General features: G+C 42.0%; 1 non-coding gene across 1 annotated transcript; it reads right to left on the bottom strand.

Moving 5' to 3' along the window:
• Nucleotides 1–9,071: 9,071 nt before the first annotated feature.
• On the bottom strand, nucleotides 9,072–9,177 carry LOC120108726 (small nucleolar RNA R71). Its single transcript, XR_005509970.1, has one exon. It is a non-coding gene; the product is annotated as a small nucleolar RNA R71 (small nucleolar RNA).
• Nucleotides 9,178–10,383: the final 1,206 nt, after the last annotated feature.

Below are 10,383 nucleotides of genomic sequence, written 5' to 3'. Positions count from 1 at the left end.
GGAGGTTTAGGCCCTCCCTCTCCCACTGCTCCCACCCTGGAGAAGGGCACCCCTCGGCCGCAGTCGCCGGAGCGGCTGCAGGCCGAGGAAGCGTCCGCCTCCTCAGGGGAGCTCCCAGGGGCTCGGCCCCACCTCGGGGACCCGTTTGACTCCGCCGGCACCACTTCGGAGGAGGTCCAGGCCCCCCTACCCTTTCCCTTCTGCCGCTCCGAGGTGGGAGCATCTCCCGGAGGAGGCTCGCCCCACGGTGGCACGGCGAGAGGGAGAAGAGGAGGTGGGAGGGGGGAAGCAGAGAGAGAGAGGAAGGAGGGGAGAAGGGCTCGGCCGGAGGTGAAAGAAGAAGAAAGAAAGGGGCTAGGGCTTCCGGTGGAGACGAAGGAAGGGGGGGCGAGAGAGAGAGAGGGACAGAGAGAGAGAGGATGGAGGCGAAGAGGCGGGAAAACTCTGGAAAGAAAAACGGAGGAGGTGGTGGCGCCACCACAGAGGGAGGAGGAGAAAAAGAAAATAAAAGAAAATAAAGAAAGAAAAAGAGGGGAAAAAAAAAGGAGGATCGTACCTGGGTCTCTCGCGCCTCCTTCTCGGTCACGGTGGTTCTCCTCCTCCGCCGTGGTCGGATCGGGGTAAGGGAGGTCCCCGGAGACTAAAACTCACTCCGGCATCACTTTGGAGGAGGTTTAGGCCCTCCCTCTCCCACTGCTCCCACCCTGGAGAAGGGCACCCCTCGGCCGCAGTCGCCGGAGCGGCTGCAGGCCGAGGAAGCGTCCGCCTTCTGCGGCTCCGAGGTGGAAGCATCTCCCGGAGGAGGCTCGCCCCACGGTGGCACGGCGAGAGGGAGAAGAGGAGGTGGGAGGGGGGAAGCAAAGAGAGAGAGGAAGGAGGGGAGAAGGGCTCGGCCGGAGGTGAAAGAAGAAGAAAGAAAGGGGCTAGGGCTTCCGGTGGAGACGAAGGAGGGGGGGGGGGGGGCGAGAGAGAGAGAGAGAGAGAGAGGATGGAGGCGAAGAGGCGGGAATACTCTGGAAGAAGGACCTTAACGGTTCCGGCATAACGGGGCGGATCCTGGTTCGGGTCCAAAACCCGTTAAGCCCAATAAAAAGTAATTGGCTTAGCTAAATCTGGCTAAGCCCGGTCCCAAACAGATTAGGCTAAGGCTGGACGAGCCTAAATTGCAGACCAAGTTAAATGCGAATTAAATCAAGCCCAAATTCAGTTGGGTCCGAATCCAATTAAGCTGAGCTAGTCCTAGCAGGCCCAATTCAATCTGAATCAAGCCTAATTCAACTAATTAGAGACCAAATTGGCTTTGGACCGACCCTAATTCAAGCCCAAATGATTTAAAATGATACTAGACCAAGGTTAGACCCAATTAGACCTTGGACTGAGCCTAATGACCCAATCAGAAGACCAATTTGACAAATGGTCTACATTTTGCGCCAAAACTATAAATGAATTATTTAGCAATGAAATCTTATCCTTGCCAAAAAATCAAAATCTGTTTGCAATGAAACTTATTCAGTCACCATATATAAAAAAGATTAGTGATGAAACTAATTTGTCACCAAAAAACTCTAGATTTTTTTTTTTTCGTTTTTGCATCCACATATAAACATTTGGGAACAATTCATTTTGCTTTGCAAGTCTTGCAGCCATGCACCATATTTTAAGACTTGTCAAAGTAATGGGCCAAATAATGTATTTTATCTGTTGATGCACCTTTTTTCCCCTTCACAACCAGCTTAATGTGTTGCTAGTGGCCCTGCAAGAACTTCGGAAGAGGGAACAATGTACACCAGCAGTGGTGCCATACATCTGTAAACAAACTGAAAAGAGCATCTCTAAATCTTACTGAGTCCCACCCCCAATTGATTGAGTCACCCTTATATTTATTTATATAAATAAAGACATAGCATATATCCTCTATAAAGATCATAGGATTACTCTATGAATAGGTCAATTCTCTAAGGCCTTCGCATTCCTAATCCTATAGGGCCGGACGGCTTTGTTTGCCCTAGCTTGGCGAATCACATCCCACCCCTGCTTTTCGACGACTTTCCATTTTTCTTCGTATTTTCTTCCTATTTGACTAATTGGACTCCCTCGTCACAGTCTTCTTTTTTCCGAGTAAGAATTGCTTGCCTCGACTAGTGTGAAAGAGTGAGACGAACGAGACCAAGGCCATATAGAGTAACAGCTAATAAAAGAAGCTATTATGTCCATTCGAAAACCAATGGTCGCTTAATTGCTAAATTGACTCAAATCCTACGAGCAAAGAAAGATAGGATCCCAAGTAAGTTTAGAAAAAATATTTTAATAGTATTTTTGCGAGACCCTGGAACTGGCCGGTCCACTTGACCGGCCCAGCCCCAAACTTTCGGCCTCACGTGCGTCGCACGTGAGGGGGCGTGATCAAGGGGAGAATCATCCCGCAGAAGCCGAGAACACCTGGTTATTTTAGGGCTTCTTCCTCCTCCTTTGAAGCCATCCAAAGTCGAGCCGCCACGCCCAACTGGTTAGGGGTTCTCCTTCTTCTTCGTGTTGCCGCCCAAGAGAGAGGGAGGAGAGCCATTAAAGTAGCAAGTTGGGTGCTCTTCTTCCTCCATTTGCCGCTGGAAGGAAGCCGCCGGATCTTCGCCAGGGCTGAGGTAAGGATTCCTAGCCTTCACCTCTTTGTTATACCATTTGAAAAAAAAAGAAGAAAGAAAGAAGAAGAGAGGGAAGAAGGAGAAGGCCGACCACCGCGGGCACTTCTTCTTCTCCCGTGCGCATGCCTCCTCCGCGGGAAGAAGGAGAGGGTCGGCCGCCGCGAGCGTCGCCGGCCTCGACTTGGCCTCTCCCGGGCTCACCGACCTCCCTTCGCGAGAGAAGAAAGAAGAAGAAAGAAAGAGGGGGAAGGAGAGGAAGTCGGGTGAAGAGAAGAGGAGGAGAAAGAAAAAGAAAAAAAAGAAAGAAAGGGGGGAAGGAAGAGAGGAGTCTGGAGAAGAAGCGAAGAAAAGAAAAGAAAAGGAAAGGAAAGGAAAAGGAAAGAAAAGAAAAGAAAAAAGAAAAAGAAAGGAAAGAAAAGAAAAAGGAAAAGAAAGAGAATATATATATATATATATCTTTATATATATATGTATAAAGGGAGGGAGGTGGTTTACGGGTATGAACCCGAACTCGGAGAGCTAAGCACTTCTACAGGCTCGATCATGGAAGGATGTTAAAATTTAAGTTATATAGATATATATAACTTAAATTTTAAAAGAAGAATATGATTTTTGGATATTAGGTTTTGCGAGGGATTTGCGTAATTAATTGGATTTGTTGTGGATCTCGTTCGCAAGGTAAGTAATGTAACCTTTTTCTAGATTTATCGGTAAGTTATAAATATTTTCTCGAGTTGAGTTATCCTTGATTTACAAATTCGATGCATAGTGTTATATGTCTATTTTTAGAATATTGTATAATTCTGATTGAACATATTTGCTTTCGACTTGATTGTGTTTGATTGATTCGATATCATATTTTCGGTTTAGAAAATTGAACGTAATGCAAGAAAAGATAATAATAACTCGTAATAGATTCGGACTCGCAGTTGGGCTATGTTGAGGACCCCGCCAATAGAGGCTAATACATTGGTATCGTAAGAAGATTAGTCGGTGATATAACCCTGCCACAGGGAACATATGGTCATAGTTATTGGCTGTTGAGTTGAATTCTGGTAAATTGAAAGAAATTAAGATATGAACGATATTTGGTTTTGACACTGCATGTTTTTATAACTAAAATATGAAATAGAGAATTAATTGAACTTCAACCTCGCTATGTTGAGAACCCCGCCAATGGAGGCAGCTACGTTGGCAATTGACTGTCCTGAAGGACGACAGGTATTAATCTAGTTCCAATATTTATTTCTATTTATTGTCTAGCTATGCCCACTGCTCCTTGTTAGACAACTTATTATGCTGCTAGAAAAGATTAAATAGTTACATAACAATTTTTTTTGATTAATTGTCAAAAGAAGAATATGAGCTTTTGAATTTCGAAAGTGTTCACACGGATTAAGACATAATAATGAATGTACCAATAAGCAAGTAATTCTAGGAGAAAAAAATCTCTAGACTTGACACGGGTATGTTGAGGTTTAAATCAGAGTGTGCAGAGGAAGTGTGGTGAATAGAATTATTTGACATTGGTTAAACAAGATGACTTTCATTTGAAGAGTGTTATGACTTGATTTGGAAGAAGTATTATTCTTGAACTGCATGTACAAAAATTTCATAGATTAAATTTCTTTTAAGGGAGGAAGGATGTGAGACCCTGGAACGGAGCCCAGTCCACTTGACCAGCCCAGCTCCAAAACTTTCGGCCTCACGTGCGTTGCATGTGAGGGGGCGTGATGAAGGGGAGAATCATCCCGAAGAAGCCAGGAATGCCTGGTTATTTTTAGGGCTTCTTCCTCCTCCTTTGAAGCCATCCAAAGCGGAGCCGCCATGCCCAACTGGTTGGGGGTTCTCCTTCTTCTTCGTGTTGCCGCCCAAGAGAGAGGGAGGAGAGCCATTAAAGCAATGGGTTGGGTGCTCTTCTTCCTCCGTTTGCCGTCGGAAGGAAGCCGCCGGATTTTTGCCGGGGCTGAGGTAAAGATTCCTAGCCTTCACCTCTTTGTTATACCATTTGAAAAAAAAAGAGAAAGAAAGAAAGAAGAAGAGAGGGAAGAAGGAGAAGGCCGACCGCTGCGGGCTCTTCTTCTCCCATGCGCATGCCTCCTCCGCGGGAAGAAGGAGAGGGCCGGCCGCCGCGGGCATCGCCGGCCTCGACTTGGCCTCTCCCAAGTTCGCCGACCTCCCTTTGCGGGAGAAGAAAGAAGAAGAAAGAAAGCGGGGGAAGGAGAGGAAGTCGGGTGAAGAGAAGAGGAGGAGAAAGAAAAAGAAAAAAAGAAAGGGGGGAAGGAAGAGAGGAGTTGGGAGAAGATTCTGGAGAAGAAGAGAAGAAAAGAAAAGAAAAAGAAAAGAAAAGGAAAGAAAAGAAAAGAAAAGAAAAGAAAAGGAAAAGAAAAAGAAAAAGAAAGAGAAAAGGAAATATATATATATATATATAAAGGGAGGGAGGTGGTTTACGGGTATGAACCTGAACTCGGAGTGCTAGGCACTTCTGCAGGCTCGACCATGGAAGGATGTTAAAATTTAAGTTATATATATATATATATACATATATATAGTGATGAATTTTAAAAGAAGAATATGATTTTTGGATATTAGGTTCTGTGAGGGATTTGCGTAATTAATTGGATTTGTTGTGGATCTCGTTCGTAAGGTAAGTAATGTAACCTTTTTCTAGATTTATCGGCAAGTTATAAATATTTTCTCGAGTCGAGTTATTCTTGATTTACAAATTCGATGCATGGTGTTATATGTCTATTTTTAGAATATTGTATAATTCTGATTGAACATATTTGCTTTCGACTTGGATTGTGTTTGATTAATTCGATATCATATTTTCGGTTTAGAAAATTGAACGTAATACAAGAAAAGAATAATAACTCGTAATAGATTTGGACTCGCAGTCGGGCTATGTTGAGAACCCTGCCAATAGGGGCTAATACATTGGTACCGCAAGAAGATTAGTCGGTGATATGACCTTGCCACAGGAAACATGTGGTCATAGTTCTCGGCTGTTAAGTTGAATTCTGATAAATTGAAAGAAATTGAGATATGAACGATATTTGGTTTTGACGCTGCATGTTTTCATAACTGAAATATGAAATAGAGAACTAATTGAACTTCGACCTGGCTATATTGAGGACCCCGCCAATGGGGGCAGATACGTTGGCAATTGACTATCCTGAAGGACTCACCGCGAGAAGATTAGTCGGTATTGATGACCCTGCCACAGGAAACATGTGGTCATAGTCCAGGATCGACAAGATGAATTGAATATGTGAAAGAATCTCGAAACCGTAAAAAGAATCTTAAGAATTTAAGAAATATTTGATTTGTATCTTGGAACTGCATATATATTTATTTTCTGCATATTATTGCCTGATTTATCTAGCTAGAGTGTTTGTTACTTACTGGGCTGTTTAGATCATTATACAATTTATTGTTGTTTTACAGATCTCGAGAACTAGTCTATTGAGGTTTCAAAATGGGAGGGCGACTAGAAGGATTGTGGCACAAGCTATCTTAGATTAGGGTTATTTAAGTTGAACTATTATCTTGGACATTTATTATAATTGTTAGACATTGCTAGGTTTTGTTATTTTAAGAACTAAGTTTTGCATGTTGGTAAATTATTGTTCCGCTGCATATTTAGAACTGTGAGACTTTATGACTTGAGTTAGTCAATGAAATAAGATTGCATTTATTTAGTTGAATTATTTTAAATTTATATAAATTGAGATGTTGGCTAAGATGCCTTGCATGCTCGTGGGGAGAGTTTCCTACTGGTGTACGGCGGTTGGCGCGACCCTTGGCTCGCGATTTCGGGCTGGGGGCGTGGCAATTTTAGTCATTTTGAAAAGGCAATACCTTCATCACTGCTTGCTATCATCAAAGAGTGTCAAAAGTTCTCATGGTTGTAAGGCCGTATCCAGCATATGTATTGGTACCACTAAACTTATTGTTGCTACTTGTTCACACTGAGGGTGAAATGACTTGAAACAATCAGTGCATTGTTGCCAGTTCAGCATTCTGGCAGCTCAAGTGGTTCCAAATATTTTCTTTCCTAAGGTGCAGCTTAATTTAGTTGTCAGAGTAGTTACAAAGGATAATCAAATTAAGTAAACCTGCTTTTATTCCATAGCGTTTTCTTTATATGTTCATAATCTTTGTGCTCTTGTTAAAAATGTTTTTTTTTCTATTAGAGAACCAGCACTTGTGAAGAGAATTGGGGCTGCAACTGCTCTTGAAGTGAGAGCAACAGGTATTCCTTATGTTTTCGCTCCATGTGTTCGATAACAATGACATAAAACCATTATGTTGCTGTGAATTTTGGTTCTTACAAAAAAGATAAATAAGCTAAACATATCTCACGGAGAACATCCAGGACCATTCAGTTTCAGTCTTCTTCTGCTCGAGCCTTGTGCAGGTTTGTAGAGATCCAAGATGGGGTCGCTGCTATAAAAGCTACAGCGACGATCCAAAAATTGTCCAAGCAATGACAGAGATCATCCCTGGCCTGCAAGGAGAAATTCCAGCAAATTTTCCTTGTAGATCGGTTCGGTACGTCCGGTATGGAGATTGGTTCGGCATACCTCTCAGGTGCTCTTCGCGCTCTATCTGACCTTCGAAGAGGAGATGTGTGTTGTGGTTGTACCTTATCCATGGGTACATTTGGTTGAGGAATATCTTGTGTCTCCATTTGTAGGTCTTGAAGATGGATCTTCCTAACACTTCATGCTACACCGAAGATGGATCTTCCTAACACTCTTTATGCTTTTATTTTAAAAGGCTTGTAGCCAATTTGCATGCCTCTCCAAAAGATAAAAATTAAGAACACAGTCCCTAATGCAATGCTATGTGGTGGATTTCAAACCCTAGATCTATCTACTCTAATAAATTTCAATTCGCACTCATAGTTTAATTTAGTTAAATCAAGTTAGCAAATCCTTCTTCTTGATTTATTTTTAAAAGAAAAATAACTTATTCTTCAATCCCTGTGGACCGACACCCGTAATCACTATCCTACAGGATACGTGCTATTGCGTGGTTTATTTTCAAAATTGAAAGAACCGATCAAATTTTTGGCGCCGTTGCCGGAGATTGCTAGCATAGTTATTTTTCCTATCATTAAAAAAAATTAATTAATTAAAAAAAACTTTCAAAAAAAATATATATCTAAAATAAAATAAAAAATTATTTTCTATTATTGTTACTTTTTTTATCTCCTTTTTCTCTTCTACTAATTTTTTTTTTAATTTTTCTTTTGGTCTTATTTGATCAGGAATCGAAGAGGAGATCTGGGCTATCAAAAAGGAATGCTTTAGAGGTTTGCTTAAAAAAATTTTAAATTGCTGGAAAAATTCTCTTTGGTAACCTCTAAACCTTTCTTATTTAAATTAATTATTAGCTTGAAATTTTGTGGTGATTGTTTGATTTTAATTTCAGCAAAAGTGTGAATGCATGCTTGATACACATACACAAATTAATCCGCACATAGTAAGGGCAATCACCCCAACAAGATAAGAGCCGGATTTCATCATCGGACTCTTGCCCAACTTAGGTGAACTCAATCTCACATAGTGTCAGCTTAATTAAAATCAATTAGACATTGGCTCCTAGGGACATTCGAGCTCAATAGGACGAATATCACCGAAAGTTGCACCAATTTCGCTCTGTGGCTTAGTTGATGTCTAGGCAAGCTTTGTCCCTATAAGGGAGACAGTTCATCTGTTCGAGGCAAGTGGGTTTTAAGTGGAACCTTTGCGAACGCATCGTGACCCCTCTACTTACCTGGAAGCTTACCTGATCAACTCGGTTCATTAGACCGGATTGGAGGCTTAGGTGCCCTCTTCAAACCAGTTAGAAGCTGTCTAGTGGTTTTAGGACAAATACAAGGATTTATGTGTTTTTTTTTATTGCATGCTTGATTGATCAAGTACTAGTGTATGCAAGGAAGTCGTTCTAGAGTACGTAACCTATTACCTTTTGACCCTGAAATAGAACGGACCCTTAGAAATATTCGAGCTGAAATCAAAACCTTAGAATCATTCCCACCTCCTGAGATGGCTGAAGAACAACCCAAACTCCTGAGGGAGTACTTTACTCCCACCATTTACACTTCCCCATCTTGCATTCGATTACCTGAAGTAGCAGCCGTACAATATGAAATAAAATCTAGTGTGATCCAAATGCTCCCATCTTTTTATGGGCTCACCAATGAAGACCCATATAAACACCTAGATGAATTCCTTGAGATTTGCACTACTGTCAAGATTTAGAACTTTACTGATGATGCTCTAAAACTTAGATTATTCCCCTTCTCCCTTAAAGATAGAGCCAAACAATGGTTGAATTCTTTAGAAGCCAACTCGATTCGTTCTTGGGATCAAATGCAACAAGAATTCCTAAAAAAATACTTTCCCATAGGAAGAACAAACCAGTTTAGACGTGCCATTACAAGCTTCTTCCAAACTGAGGGAGAAGAATTTCATGAAACTTGGAAGAGATTTCGGGACCTAATCCGTAAATGCCCTCATCATCAAATACCTAAGTGGCAACTAGTGCAATGTTTCTATGACGGATTGACTGAACGAAACCGTCAGATGATCGATGCTGCATGCGGGGGGACATTCATGCTTCAAAATAAGCATGAAGCATGGCAATTATTTGAAAATCTAAATGAAAACTCCCTCCACTATGCTTCTTGTTCTCGTCCAGCACCCCCGAATTCTCAAAGAAAAGGGACCATTAATGAAATAAGTCATTCTATGGACCTGTCTAGCAAGGTAGATGCATTGTCCCATAAGATTGACCAACTGATGATAGGTGGACATTACATGAACTCTTCCCAAGCACAAGTGTGTACTATCTATTCTAGCCCATCCCACCCTATTCATGAGTGCCCTTCAGCGCCCCAATTCCCCGAACTCGTGCAAGAACACATCAATGCTGCTCAAACACAGCCTAGATCGGGTACTGACCCATTTTCCAATACATATAATCCGGGATGGCGAAATCATCCAAATTTTTCTTGGAAGCAGCAAGCTTCGAACACAGCCCAACCCTATTCCCAAAATTTTCAAAATTCTCAGAATTTTCAAACCCCACAAAATATTCATCCCTACCGTCCCTCGATTCAATTTCAACACACTCCTCCTCCACCCCAAAGAAACACAGCCTTTGAGGAGAAAGTGTTGAACGCCCTTCAAGGTTTGGAAACCATTACACAATTGGTGCACTCTCACACGCAATCCATCGCCAAGCTAGAATCCCAAATGGGGCAACTAGCTAATGCACTGAACAAGCGAGAGGAAGGAAAGCTTCCAAGGCAACCACTAAGTAATCCTAGGGGACAATATATGGCTCAAGAAAATCAATTAAATGCAATTCATCAGGAACAAGCCAGTGCTTTGGCTACCCTAAGGAGTGGACGTGTAGTAGACAATAAGATTGGGAAAGATAACAATAAGGAAGATGAAGAAGAGGATAGACATGTGTCAAATAAAAATCTAAAATCTTCTTCTTCTTCAGCTAGTCCACTGTCCACCTTCTGCCAAAAATCACATCCCAAAGGCCCCATTTCCTGAAGCTCTTAATTCACCCTCTCCCTTTGGCAAGAAGGGAACTTCACTAGAGGAGATGATGGAGGTTTTCAAACAAGTAAAAATCAACCTTCCGCTTCTTGATGCTATTAGACAAGTTCCCTCCTATGCCAAATTTCTCAAAGACCTTTGTACACAAAAGCGAAAAT

This window comes from Phoenix dactylifera, chromosome 11, assembly GCF_051530095.1.
Source record: "Phoenix dactylifera cultivar Ajwa chromosome 11, Ajwa_hap1_PhDact_Kaust_v1.1, whole genome shotgun sequence".
Classification (NCBI taxonomy): domain Eukaryota; kingdom Viridiplantae; phylum Streptophyta; class Magnoliopsida; order Arecales; family Arecaceae; genus Phoenix; species Phoenix dactylifera.
Note: the sequence above shows the minus strand (reverse complement) of the source record. Positions and strands in the feature narration are given on the sequence as shown.